Below are 15760 nucleotides of genomic sequence, written 5' to 3'. Positions count from 1 at the left end.
TCAGTAATAAAATAGATGTTGCTTTTCCTTCCATTGACTTTATTCAAGTGTTAAACTAACCTTAAAAAAACACAAACATAATTTATTCCATAGAAAGGATGACAACTTGCTTTCAAATGTGTACTTCCATCACTTTTAAATTTTGTTTAATTAGGGTGAGGGGTGCACATTGGAAACGTTTTAATGGTACTGATTATTACTTGGAATGCAGCATTTTGATAGAAGTCATCATAACTACAAGTCTACACAACTTGTATCAATAGTTGCAGCCATGCAGGAGCCACAGCTCCGATGTTATGTCTCTCGTCACTAGCATGTGCCATTGTGAGCCAGGCCGCGGCACAAGGCCTGTCTGCTTCCTCACAATAGTTCTCGCTCCCTGGGGAAAACAAAGGCAGACAGCAGCTTTCCTCCTCTTTTCAACAGACACTCAGAGGGTCTGTTCCTTATTATCTTTGGAAGAAAGGACACAGGTTTCCACAAGCAACTTGAGCTGGTATCAGTTCTGAGATCAGAGAAGATGAGGTAGGTCCTTGAGACTCTTCTGCAAGACAAACTTTATTGTTGTTGCTGCTGATAAAAGTAAGATTTGCAAACATTCAGCAACTCTGAGGAGATTCATTTTTACTTACTAACATCTTTATGATCATCTCTTTTGTGGAGAAAAAGAGGCTTAAGTGGAGAAGGTAGGAGCCACTAGATAGGAGGAATAGTCATAATAAAAGAGAGAGAGGAAGAAAGATGAGATCAAGAGAGAAAGGAAACTTCCTGGACCCCACAAAGAGTTACAATCTGAAAGACATCCCTTTACCTCCAGCACACAGTGTGGTTCCACATTTACCATAGGAGATTTTCTTAATTGCATCAGTCAATTGACTTCTATGAAGCAATCACAGTCATTTTTTTTTTTTAAAGAAAAGGACAACATGGCATAAAAAAAGGAGTTTTGGACTGGACTCTGGGAGGCGTGGGTTCTAATCCTAGGTCTGATACTACATAGCTGTGTGATGTTAGGAATATTGCTTTAACATCTCTGCCCCTTAGCCTCCTTGTCTTAAGATTAAGACATTCCATTCAGATTATCTCTAAAGTCTCTAAAAGTAAGAAAATTTAGCTCTAAAATCCACTGAGCTTATTTTCTTTCTTTGGTCTAATGGAGTTGTAAATTTTTAACATTTTAAGTTAACACAAATTTATTCATGTAAATTAGAAGCCCCTCAATTTACTTACACTTTCCAACCAAATATTGATGCATTTAAAGAGAAAAACTGTATTTCAGCAAGGCCACCTAGGAGCAAGAATAAAAACCAGCTGTAGCACAATACTCTCAAGGACTGCCCTTGGTAAAAGTTCTGAATGTGTCTGTTCATGATGAAAACCTAAGGGAAAAATGAAATGTTATATTGCCCTTTCATTGGATGGAAACTAATAATACATAGAATAAAATAGGCACCAACCCAGAGGCTTTCTACTTTTTTAACTAGAGCATCTGTGTGGACACTGTGGAGCCATCAAGACTGAATTCCCTAAATCCATTAGGAAAATGCTGATTTTGTCCTGAGTGACAGAGCAGTAAGTAGAAAAGAGTAACTGACACAAAGAGGGTAAATTGTGCTGAGAACAGAAACATGCGATCATTGACAGCCCTTGGACAAAATCCCTTGGCCAATTACACTTCCTAAGTACCAGTCCAGAATCTATCCTAGTTTAAGCCTCTGCCAATGGCATGTTTATTGCATGGAATCAACCCCAGCTTGTATTTATCTCCTAATTTTTTAAAACCAAAATAAAAATTTACCAGCATTATTATAAAACAAGATTCAGGTTTACTGTGGAGCCTAGAGGGCTATAAGTGTGGCTGAAGCTATACCTAGAGATGTAGAGATCCTGGAAATCCTTCTTCTGGTTGAATCGCAGAGCTTCTCCTAAGATAACAGCCACCAGCCCACCCTCTCCTAAAAGAGTCTCATCAGGACATTGGATTCAGTCCCCTCATATATACTCAAAGCCAAATTCTGTCTCTTTGCTCTCTGGAACAGAAATGACCTTATTTTTCCTATACATAGCTCAAACATTACTTTTTGGAATTTAAAAATCACTCACCACATACCTACAGTTTAACTTCCTTATCATTGGAAAGCCCTCTGGCTCACTTATTCACTCAACCAACCATCCTTCCATTTACCACATAAATGTCCATGTTGTCTTGTTGGGGATTTGGGAGCCTACATCATCGCATTTCTTCTTCAAATTCTACGCTGGTTTGTAAACAGGTACAGCAATCATTGGGGGGTAAAATATGATATTATGTTTGTTGAAGGCAAGATAGAGGTGAAAAATCTGGCTTGAACCCAAGAAAGTTAGATATCTTAATCTTTGCTCCCTAAATTGAACTCACTTAACCAGTTACAGGCAAAGATGCAGAATTCCAGTCTTCTATTGCATGGAGAGGGATGTAAATTGTGCTTAGACTGTTTACCTATTTATCACAATTATACACACCTTGTAGAAACGTACCCCCACCATTACCTAAATAAAACTGAATTTAATTATTCCTCTTTTATTCTTCTCTAGGTTAGATTGCCTTGTGTCTTTTATTGTTTTAAGTCATGATAGCAAGTATTAAAGAGTCATCCTGAAAAAAACAGAAAGGATATTTAGAAAATAATATTAGCACTTGCACAAGCAGGTGAGAATGAGATTTACTAGCCACAGAGCTGTTACCAGGTTCACAGTTCAAGAAAAGACCCAGAAATGTGTGTGTGTGTGTGTGTGTGTGTGTGTGTGTGTGTGTGTGTGGGGTGGGGGTGGGGTTGGCTGGGAGTGAACAAAGCTATGTTTGAAGCTAAAGCTGTTTCAACTTTGTGTTATGGCTTTCTGGAAACATGCCAAATGTTCAAGTGTCTTAAAAAAAAAAAAACACTAGATTTCCTGGTAGACCAAAAAATAATTAAGAAAGTCTGAGTAATACTAGAAATTGGGCTTTGCTCACCATTTACAACATAATCCCAATGATATGCTGAGAAAACAATAAAGTGATACATCAAAACCCTGTGAGAATGTTTGTTTAAAAAAATATACTATTTAAGATCCTTTTTGTTATCAAACCTATAGTTATGCAGAGCTTTTAACTCAAGTTGTTTCTATGTCTATTATTTCTCTTTATTACCACAATACCCAATAAGATAGGGGGGCAGTGGGGCAAAACTGTAATTTTTCTCAATTTCTATTTCCTTCCTTTTTAGTAATAGGACCTTCTATTTTTAGTTGGACTTATAGTAGTCTTTAAAAAAAGATCACATTTTCTATGTTCCCTTGAGCTAGATATGTCCATGTCACTAATGCCTGACCAATGTATTGTGTACAATTTCTGGCAAGTGTCCTTAAGAGCCATGATCTAGCCCTTATTCTCCCCTTCCTCCTTCTTGCTGGCTGAAATGCAAATGAAATGGCTGGTATTCAAGCAGCCATCTTACCTATGACATGAATTTAGGATCAAAAATTACACAAGACAGAGTCAGGAAATAGAAGACGACTTAGCCCCTGATATGCAGCCATTTTAAAACTTGGAACTGCTTATATCTGGGCTTTTGCATGAGAGGTAAATAAACCTCTTATTTGAGCCATTTGTATGTGTCTGTTTTCTCTCAGTTATAACCACATCTAATTCTAATATAGGCAAGAAGAGAATTCACAGTCCCTACTAAGGGGACAGACATGTTTCAAAAGTAAAATTTAGGGATTTTTAGCAGGATAATACAATGTAAAAAGTGTACATTATGTAACATATCAATGGGATGTGGAGCAGCAACCTATAATCAAATTCACTAACATTTTTTGCAGCAACAAATCAAATACTTACACTAAATGTGATAAGTAAAGCTCTAAATACCTTCTCATCAGTTTATGCCCAATTTTACCAATAAATCAGTACAGGTCTGGTTAACTTTTACCATCAAATTAGCAACAAAATCCTCTTGATTTTTTAGAGACTTGAGACTTCAGTATTGTGGCAAAAAGATCATATACCTATATCACCTCCTTTTTACAGGTAAGGGAGCTACAGTGTAAGAGATTAAATAATTTGCTTAATGCTTCATGGTGAGATAGATGTTAGAGTTGCGATTTCCTGGCTCGACTGAGGGTCCTTTTCATTACATAATAACATTTCCATTTTTTTCCGAAGTCTTCACTGATTTATTCATTCATTCTAAAAAATATTGACTGAACATAAGCCATGTGCAAGGCTTATACTCCAAGAAGTATACTCTGGGATGTATCTTAAGCCATGCTTCGCATCAAAGGTATGTATACTCGGTTGCTACAAAGCCACATTATAAATATGGAACATATGTTCATATAAAGACTTGTACATGAGTGTTCATAGAAGCATTATTTGTAATATCCTCAAACTGCAACCCAAATATCTATCATTAGAATGTCTATCATTCCATTATATGGTATATCCATAAAATGGAATAATACTCAGCAATAAAAAGGAATAAATTATACATGCTATAATATGGATGTATGAACCATTATATAGAGTAAAAAAAAGAGAGAAAAGAGCAAATACTCTTTGATTCTACTTATATAAAATTTTAGAAATACTAACAAATCTATAGAGAAAGAAGATAAGTGGTTGCTTGTGGGGAGAGGTACAGAGAAGGGGAGAAGGGAGGAGTTACAAAGGGCCACAGGAAGCTTTTGAGTGACGAATATATTCATTGTCTTGACTGCGGTGATGGTTTCACTAATATATATGTCAAAACTTATTGAATTGTACACTTTCAATATGTGCAGTTAATTATTTCCCAACTATACATCAATAAATCTGTTTTTAAAATATGGAACATCTTCCTGGACTGTGAGGTTTTTTTTTTACCAGGAGGTTTGAAAGAAAAACTCAAGGACTTAGACTTTCTTTGTATTAAAACAACATAAATACTATAATGTACAAAGTAATATTGAATCACTTCTCAAGGTAAAAACTCTAGATGTCAAAATTTAATGCTTACGGTGGGCTAGGTCGAGCTAACTCTTTAAGATACCCCAGAATCTGGTTATTTTCACTCTTCTCTGAAGTTAGAAGACTTTGGTGGTGAAGTTTGAAGTTCTGCCAAGGGGTTTACAAGGTCATACACCAGATGTAAAAAGTCCCCCAATACCTATAACATACCCCTGGTTCCAAGTTTCCTGTGGTTTTAGTTCCGTCATCGCATCTTCTTAAATCATTGACTCCTTGTCTATTTCTATTTCTAGGAGCACTACCTATTTATAATCAAAGGAATAAAAATAGAGGAATAGTTCTTGTGCTACCATAATTGTACTATCCTGGGACATGAGGAAAATAAGCCCTGTTATATAAATACCCATATTTTGTTTCTAGCATTTTTTCCCAGAGAATTACAGATTAAATCGGGGGCAAATCTTGAAACACTGTACAATTCTGACACTGTGGAGACCATAATGTCCTATGGACCCACATGAATAATCAGAAACAAGAGTTTATCACAGATATTTCCAATTTTATTCAGATGTTTCACATAAAGAATGTGCAACCTTCTTGATGAAAACAACACCATGATTCTATGAATTTCTAGATTTTATAAAACTAGAATTTTAAAGATTCAGATAAAACATAATTATAAGTGTGAACATCTCTCTAGAAGATGGTGCACATTCATATACAAAAGAGAAAAGAAAACAAAACAAAACAAAGCTTTCTCAACTCCTTGAGAGAAGGATACTCAAATCCTATAGGGCTTAGAAAACATCATTCAGAGGTAATTGAAGGGCAAGTTATAAGACAGTAGGAGGGTGCCTATCCTAAATATTTAGGATCAAGATGCAAATTAGTTTATCTCAGGGTACTAAAAGGATTTGCTTGATATGATCTTAGAGCAACACTTAGTAATCTTGGAGGAATCTTTGAGAAATAGTGGAGAAAACTGGAGGAACAATTTCTAATCTTCTAAATGGGGAAAAGATAAATCATATAAACTATGGAGAAGTAAGAAAAATGTTAATTCCCACAAACGTACTAGAATCATCTGCTAAATGGATTTATTATGCTTTCAGAAAAAAAGAAATGTTACCAGAATGTAGCAAATACTCATTAAAAATTTCTGTCTAAAATAATCTGTTTCATCTCATACTAAGTAGGACAAATATATGTCTAGGCCATGATGGAATGTATCTTCAATTCATTCCAATTCAACAAATAACAATTCAATAAATGAAACAATGTGTTGTTACACACTGATAGATTAGGTGAAGATATAGGAGAGCTGTTCTTTGGACCACATCAGTGCTAAGTGGGATCTCTGGTTGTTTACCACAAGAATGTACTTGGCATTACACATGAAAAAGACACTGATAAACTAAATTGAGTCAGAGGGTTAGAAACAGGAAGGTAAATGTTCTGGAAACTATAGCAAAGATGAATAGATGCAACAGCTGAGGATGTTTAACATGCAGAGGAAAATATTTACATGGAGCTTTTTAAAAATAATTCGAGGGACTCCCTGGTGGTGCAGTGGTTAAGAATCCGCCTGCCAATGCAAGGGACACGGGTTCGAGTCATGGTCTGGGAAGATCCCACATGCCGCAGAGCAACTAAGCCTGTGCGCCACAATTACTGAGCCTGCACTCTAGAGCCCGGGAGCCACAACTGCTGAGCCTGCGTGCCACAACTACTGAAGCCTGCTCACCTAGAGCCTATGCTCCACAACAAGAGAAGCCACCACAATGAGAAGCCCATGCAACGCAACTAGAGAAAGCCCGCGCGCAGCAACGAAAACCCAACGCAGCCAAAAATAAAATTAATTAAAAAAAAATTCGAATGTATGTTACACTGATGAATGAAAATACTTAATTTTTTTTCTTCCAAATTGCATAAACAGGCTAGTTGAAATTTACAATAAGGCTGATTTTGGTTCAATATAAGAATGAATTTATAACAATTATACATGTTCAACAACATATTTTCTGCTTCAAAATGTATCATGCCCTTTGCTCAACAGTAGCTTTCAATATTCAAAATGTGCATGCCTTGTGACAAATAATTTCTATTTCAAGGAATTCATCCTCAAGCTATAACACACATATTTTCAAAGATATCTATACCAATATATTGTTTGAAGCATTATTTATAAAACCATACAAATAAATTATTTTTAAAAATCCATACATGGGGCTTCCCTGGTGGCACAGTGGTTGAGAGTCCTCCTGCCGATACAGGGGACGCAGGTTCGTGCCCCGGTCTGGGAGGATATCACATGCCGCGGAGCGGCTGGGCCCGTGAGCCATGGCCACTGAGCCTGCGCGTCCGGAGCCTGTACTCCACAACGGGAGAGGCCACAACAGTGAGAGGCCCGTGTACCGCAAAAAAAAAAAGAATACTAATTTAAAAGTCATCGCATTTGTTATTAAAAGTGTTACCCAATTATTAGATATTATTATACTCTATCATCTATATTATTTATATTATATTATACCATACCTGTTATATATAATTATTACATCTAATATAATTATTATACAATCATTAATTCCTATCAAAGACATACTATTTCAGAGAATCTGTTTTGCCATCAGAACTAGAATCTTAGCTCTGCAACCGTCTAGATGTGAACTTAGCCTGGAAACTTAACACCTCTGAGCCAAAAACTTATTTCCTGTGATGTAAGGAGAGCTTATGAATTGGAAACGAGGCTTAAAAGATATACAATTAATAAAGAATTATCTATTTTACTTAATTCTTGTAATATGAATTTATTAATGTCTACTAAGCTTGAGCAGGTTTACTATAACAGAATGGAGTATACCCTGGAGACAAGGAAGAATTATTTTAATTCTCCAAGCTTCCCCCTTCAAGACTTTGAATTTGATCATTACCTTAAAAATATAATAAATTATTTAAATTTCCTTACAAATGAATATAGACTTTCCTTATTATCTTTCTTTTAGTTTGCCAAGCAGTTTCAAACTGTAATGTGAACAAAAATTACTATATAGAGATGTATACTCAATATTATGTATGCTGTACTATATGGGGAATTTTTCACAGGCAATTTTAACAGGACATAATTTTCCTTTATATGCTAATTTTAGATTTTATTACATATATATAAGTTGTGGGTTGAACTGTCATCCCCAAAAGATACGTCTACCCAAAACCTGAGAATGCGACCTAATTCGGAATAAGGGTCTTTGCAGGGTAATTAAGTTTAGGGTCTCAAAATAAGATCATTTTGGATTAGGGTAGGTCCTATATTCAGTAAGTCTCCTTGTAAGAGACAGAAGAGGAAAGACACAGAGGAGAAGGCCACGTGAAGATGGAGGTAAAGACTGGGAATATGACACCACAAATCAAGAATGTCAGGCACCACCAGAACCTGGAAGAAGCAAAAAAGGATTCTTCCCTAAAGTCTTCAGAGGGAGTGTAACCCTGCTGACAACTTGATTTCAGACTTCTGGCTTCCAGAGCTGTGAGAGAATAACCTTCTGTTAAGTCACCAAGTTTGTGTAATTTGTTACAATAGCCCTAAGAAACTCATACAATATACGTATATAACGACCATATCATTTGTTGTCCTAAATGGGTCACTTTGGGGAATTAAAGGGGGCACAAGCATTAATGATACTAAGACAATAGAGATAAATAGCACTGCTTTTGGGGACACACAATCACCTAGCTCATAAAACATGAGGCTGCATTGTAATGTATGTAAAAGGGTTAGCAGAATATACCTCTGATATAATATGTCCTCAATAAGAAATAACTTATTATAATTATCTTATATATAATTACAGAACTGGAGCCCTGGAAGTGTAGACTATCTGACTAGGGTTATAGGATGGAGGCTGGGCAAAGGAGGGACAGAAAATTGGGATGGGGAGGAAGGAAAATTATTGGCCAACAGAAGGTCTCTGTCACACTAGTAGTCAGACAATCGTTAAGAATTCTGATTACCACAGCTGCTCCTGGCTCTCGTGCATCCACTGATACACCTTATACCCCGAGAAAGCTGTTTTACCCCTAAATTATTGCTAAGGTTCAAGTTCTACCACGGCTGAATGACGTAGAAAACCTATCCCAATCCACTACTGAGTTCTAAAATATATTATTGCTATTCATTTTTTAAAAGTAGGTGGGAAAATACTAATAGATGTGAGACTAGATTCCTGGAAGAAATTATTTTTATCTAACCATCTGATATAAAGGTCTTAGTCTGAGAACTAAAAGAGATCTTGTCCTGACCAGTCAAATTCTCTTTTTATAGTTAAAGAAACTGAGACCGAGCAACATTATATCTGCCAGATAAAATGATATCCAGAACAGTAGTCATAATACTTAATTTTGATGTTAAGATATTTGGGCAGATTTTGTCCTTATTTTGGTTTGTCCATATTGTGTGTACCTAGGAAATCATGGAAGTGTATTAAAGTATTTCATCTTTCCTTATTATCAAAATTGTTCATAAATAATATAGAAACACTTATCCCATTGCTTTCAAGATAGCAAGTTACTGATCAGTACAACGAGTCTACACACATATATGAATACAGAGAGTGAACAGCCCTCTAAATTTCTGACTTCAGGACAAGATATTAAAAATGTATTTTTTAAATAATCAGAAATGTATTTAGTGCTTACCGTATGCCAGTTATGTAAAGTACTTTCCATATATCAACTCATTATACAGTCATTATCCGGATATTATGTTCCCATTTTACAGATGAGAAAACTGAAGCTAAAGGATATTACATAATTTGTCCTGGAGCCCACATTCTTAACTAGGCATTGTACTAGAAATTCAAATTCCTACCCTCAAGAATGTCTATTTCATGAACTTGAAGAAGGACTATAGGAAAGTCACCTCATTCTTCTAAGTACCTTCCAGACAAGAATTTTGCTGAAGTATTTTCCATCTGTAAAAATTACAAATCCAAAATTCATGAAAGCCAGGTAGATATATTCAAATACTTCTATAACTAATGAATATTTATTTTCCCCTTTTAGAATTTAATGTAGAAGAGTCAAGAAGGGTGAGAATCTGTTGAGTGTACTAATGATTTAATCCAGTTTTTAGTGTATTTCTTCATAGAAGAACTGATTCTTATGCTCCTTACACATGACTCATTTCAATGGGCAGATAATTAAGGTCTCATGCTACATACCAGTCAGTCTTGAGACCAATGTAAAAATAAGAATTGAGATCTAATATTTATTTCAGCTCTTTTGATTGGTCACAAATTAATTTATTTTCGCAGATGGAGTAGGAAAAGTGGCTGAAACACATGTTTTCTTAATACAGTTCAGTCCTTTGGCAAGAAGTTATTGTATTTGTTAGTCTACATCACATAAACCTTTCTACAATGTTTGCGATCTTATAGAGAACCCAGCTTCAACCACTCTAAGAATTAATTCTCCTATTTTATTATAATGCCTTTGCTTCCAGGAAGAATTAGAGGTTTTTTATAAGACATAGAGTAAGACTGTTAAATATAAATTAAAATTTAGAATGTTCTTAAATAAACCAAAAGAAATTATCTAGGCTAATATAAGTACTGTGAGCATTATATCTAGCTCTGAACATCCAGTCATCACGATGAAATAAGAAGCATAATATCTAAGAAAATACAACAATTAATCAAGTGATTAGAGGTAAGCAACTTATCCCAGGGTCATTTTTCGAGGGACATTTGTACAACGTAACAACCATAAGCTTTACAGTATCTTTAACAATGAATTTATAACTAATGCATACTTTACCATTTCTTACAGTGCAACTATAACTGTCACGTTGTTTTCTGAATACTTTATAGGGAAAAAGCATAGAGTTTGGGTTGAAGCACCTCTTTGCTAACATATATTTGTGAGGATAAAATCACACAGGTATGAAGGCACTTTGAAAATGATAGTAGTTTTTACCATTGGAATACAATCCTGAATTTCCTTCCTTCACATAGTTCAGTTATGTAAAAATATCACTTAGAGGTTTTAGCTCATGATGGGAGTGTATAGTTTTTCACATTTTAATATCTTTCTCCCCAAGGTAAGAAAAGGTTATTTGCTTTATTCGTGAATAGCTATATATTTCTTTCCTTGAATTGTACAAGAGAAGAAAGGAGTAACAATTATCATTTCAGACCAAGAAGAGTTAAAGGAATGAACTCTTTGGAATGGTAACTGAATCCTCGAGGTCCTGAACTTGCCAAACTGCTGGGATGATTCATAAAAATTCTCAGTAGAAAGAATGAGTTGATTTTGGAAACTTTGAGTGATATTTTGATCAAAGGTAATGGAATACATTAAACAAGAGCATTTCCTTTTCACTTACTTGCTCTTTGATATGGTTTTTCACTGGTTTAGAAAATGTGAAGACTATTACAAAATGTTGTACTAACAATCTTACATGAAATTCCTACCTTTATTCACTCAGTCCAGATTTTAAAATTGTAATCTGTAGACATAATTATATGCATGTTTTGCTTTAAATAGGCAAATACACAAATTTAAAGGTCATGGATTTGAAATAGATCCCATTAGGCATAGAAATGTGTCATGAGTATATCAACAATAAACATCAACAATTTGGGTTGGTCTTAATAGAATTTAAATATTAAATTAAATATTACATGGTTTCCTAAATTATTAGCCACAGCAGATTAAATGCCAACCTTGAGAATAAGGAAGAGACTACTGACGCATAATTACGGGTTTCTCATGGTCTAAATATCCCTCTATTTCCTTCAGAATGCTATCAGTCTTATCCGCCCTCCACTATGCTTAAAACCACTTATCAGCAGGTAATACGAGACAGGGAGGTGACAGGAGGAGAGAAAGAAAAGGCGGCAGATACAGACTCCAAAATTCATTCTAATTTAAGACCCATATATTCTATCTAAAAGTACAGGACAGTAAACTACTGAAAGACTGCCTAAACTATTTCATAGAATTAAAATTATACTGGCATGCAGTTAAAGATGTTTGCTTATTTTTGTTGGTACATTTAAGTACAATTTAATATTTTCAGCATGTTCCCTTTTTACTATATTACTAAGTTATTTAACAATTTCAAACAATGTTAGTGTCTTGGAACCTAATACAGTACTTGGTAAATAATACAAACAACAATAGCAAAAGCAACCACAACAACATTTATTGCAATTATTCCCCACAAAACTGAGGTTAAGAGAACTTAAGCTTGAGATCACAAGGTTAATTAGCGGAGTAGCCACGATTTGAACACAGCAGTCTAGCTTCGAAGTCCGTGCTCTTAGGTAATCAACATATAATAAATATAAGCAGAACATAAACTGTTTAGAAGATCATGTTACTTGCCCAATTCACATTCTAAACATGGGCAACTTCCATCACTTGTATTAGTAGTAATTAATTCATTGACCATTTACCATGGGCTAGGCATTAGGCTATGTAATTTATATAAATATTCTCCCTGTTTTATATTCAGAGAAACTGAGATTCAGAAAGTTTAAATTATTTAATATAAGTCACACAGTTGGTGAGTTGAATATTTAAGCATTCAAAGGTGATCATTTCTGCTTTTCCAGTACTGTCTCCCCTGGTGTATAATTATGAAGCAACAATTAGAACTTAAGTTGGTAACTGGTAACAGGTTAGTGATAATTGGAAACAGGTAATTTTGAAGTTAATTGTAGTTAATACATGTTTTATCATATGGTTATTATACTTATTTTTTAATAACTGAAAAGGGCAGTTACTCTTACCCAGTCTGAATCCCTCCACATCACTGCCAATTAACTTTAGCCAAACTTCAACAATCCTTCATGCAGAAAGGAAGTACAAAGGGGAAGAAGAGACTATTTCCTATTTTACTTAACAGCTTTAAGTTTAAAAGTAAAATAAAAATTAGTCTTGGAATAAGATCAGAAAAGAGAATGATCAATACTCGGCCTGGCTTGTGGATTTTTGTTAACTTCAGCCAGAGAAAACATGTGTAAGCAGTTGTCAGCTCTGTGGCCAACATTGCTACTTTGTTGCGTTTTTGAGATTCAAAATTGTCTCTTCCTATTACTGTGTTTTCTGTAGACTATATATCTCCGCCACCAGGTGGAGATAAAGAGTCACAATTGCTTGTCTGTCCTAAGCAAGTGTTTCAGGATTGTAGCAGAATTAAATATGCCTCAGGTACTGGCATTTAAACACGAGGATTTATGATATGAGTTGAAAAGAAAGGTTAGAAAGAGCAAAGCAAGATTCAAGGGTGGAGCTGCCAGTTGATGCAAGATAGTGCCTCATTCCAGAAGGGTGCTTGGGGCATAAGCAAAGCTACAAGGCAGGCTCAATGCTATGTTAGGACCATTGTTTCTGGAATCAGATCACCTGGGAATTGACTTTAGCTTGCTCCCTCCAACCTGTGTATTTTGAAGCAAATTTCTTCCAACATCTGAGCACCTGTTTTCTCAACTGTAAAATGGAGGAAATAATTACTCCCATCTTACAGGGCTATTGTGAGAATTTAAAAAGATACTCTAGGTAAACTACAGTGGTTTTGAAAGTATAGTTCCCTGGACGGATAGCATCAGCCTCAACTGGGAACTGCAAATTTTGAGCTCTACTCCAGATCCACTGAATCAGAAGCTGTGAAGGTGGAACCCAGTAACCAGTGCTTTAACAAGCCTGCCAGGTTTTTCTGATGGACACCAAGTTTGAAAGCAACTCATTTAGAAGATAATAAACCATGAAAAAATGGAAGTAAACAAAATTCCTATTCTAATAATGGGAAGAAGGTAGGAAATACTAAAACTAAACAGCTATAAGGGGCACAGAAATTGTCCAAGGCATACCGGTTCCCAGATCTGCTTATCAGTGAAGCTGATTCAAGGTAAACGAGAGCAAATTTGATCCTAACAATTGGAAATGAGTTACCAGCATGTAAGCCTGGAGAACACATTTTATTCCTAACCTGGTGGATTTGAAGCTGCTGACCCATTATCCAATCAGCTGTGGTTTGGGGAGTGAGGGTCACATGTTAGAAACATACTCACCTAAGTCTAACTATCCTTCAGGAAAAAATTGGACATAATAATGTCCCAGTTAATGAAGCTCTGGTGGGAAGGCATCCTACATATATTTAGTTTAGTCATTCTGAGGTCTCCTTTTATCTAGGTTAAGTAGAATTAATTTCTTCTCAAAATTTCAATATCATCCTTCCACCTCAAAAACATATTTTTCCTGGTCAATGTCCTCTTAAAATATGACATAGTACTCCAAAATACTAAGCCCTTAGAACACACTGATTATATCCTCATTCTATCACTCTGTATCTGCTAGTTGATGGTGTTAATTACATTTTCTCTGGCTGTCCTGCTTCCCCGATTATAAGGCCCCTAAAGCCCCAGGATCTGTCAGTTTGTCTTGATCCCCCATATTTGTTATAGGACTCTAATCTACATTCGTGTTTTAAAAAAATGTCTGAGAAAGTTATCGTACATGATGATCTATATGTATATTTAAACTTATACAAATAAAAACATACATGTTCAACCCTCAGATCACTATAAGTAGCCCAGATTTCACTGGATCACCTAATGTTTTTGTATTTTTATTTCTGCTTGTTGACTCTAAAATAATATCTAAAAGAAGTAACTAGCGATTTTATCATACATCTAAACAATATCCAAACACATCTTAGGTTTAGGCTTAATGTGTGGATCTGTGCCATCCCTCTAATATTAAAGCAATGCTCTAGCTGATAAAAATGTCGAAAATTAATGTATATTCTGGAATTTAAAGTAATGTGTACAATTCACAAAATTATTCTTGTAGGACAATGAATTAAACATTTTAAAGGGCTACACATCACCTCTTTTGAACTTAGGTATAAAGTATAACATTTGGAAGTGAATATTTTTATAACAGGGCCTTCTAGAAAGTGCACATATTTGCCAGCCTAATTATTAACACATTCCTGCCCTCTTTACTTGGCATCAGAATGATCTGCTGAGGGCCACAATACTGTGTTATATTTATGAGTCACGTGTTAAAGTGAAAACAGTTGCAGAGCATTCAAAGGGAAAACCTCTATTAATTCCCTTGAAACTTTACTAGAACCATTTGAGTCAAGGAACTTTTGTATCTCACCTCAAAAAAATAAAGAATTGTAAGCTTATCAACCCCCACTGCCCCACAATTGGATTGAAATAGCAAGATTGGTGAAAAGAATCCAAGCTAACTCAGGAACATGGTCTTTCTATAGATATACTGGTAATTGAAGTAGACAAGATAACTAATAATAGGGATTCCAAAATGTATAATTTTTTAAATTATTTAGTCTTTCTATAATTTTCAGGCTGGTAAAATTCATCCTACATATCTTCTTTTAAAAATAATTTCATAAATTTTAGCCTTAATGTCAAGAACCAAAGGCAAACAACAAAAAACATTCATTATAAGAGCTTTCTTTTGTAACTAATCTGGATCACCCTTGCTGAACAGTCAACTCATGTCCTTTTGTTCTTTCACAGCATTACACACACACACACACACACACACACACACACACACACACACACAGGATCCTTGTTTAAAAACTTCCTTGATTTAGATGGCTTGTGAGTGAATTTTTTTTATGTTACACTTTTCAGGATCTTTCAAATTTTCTAAAATAAACACAGTAGTATTGAAAACATTTTAAATTATTCTCATTCTTTTCTTCCTACAAGCTGATTCTTTCCCAATTATTTCTTTATTTTTCAACATAACTCA

The sequence above is a fragment of the Tursiops truncatus genome, chromosome 16, assembly GCF_011762595.2.
Source record: "Tursiops truncatus isolate mTurTru1 chromosome 16, mTurTru1.mat.Y, whole genome shotgun sequence".
Classification (NCBI taxonomy): domain Eukaryota; kingdom Metazoa; phylum Chordata; class Mammalia; order Artiodactyla; family Delphinidae; genus Tursiops; species Tursiops truncatus.
The sequence above is the reverse complement of the archived record's forward strand: the minus strand, read 5'-3'. Positions refer to the sequence as shown.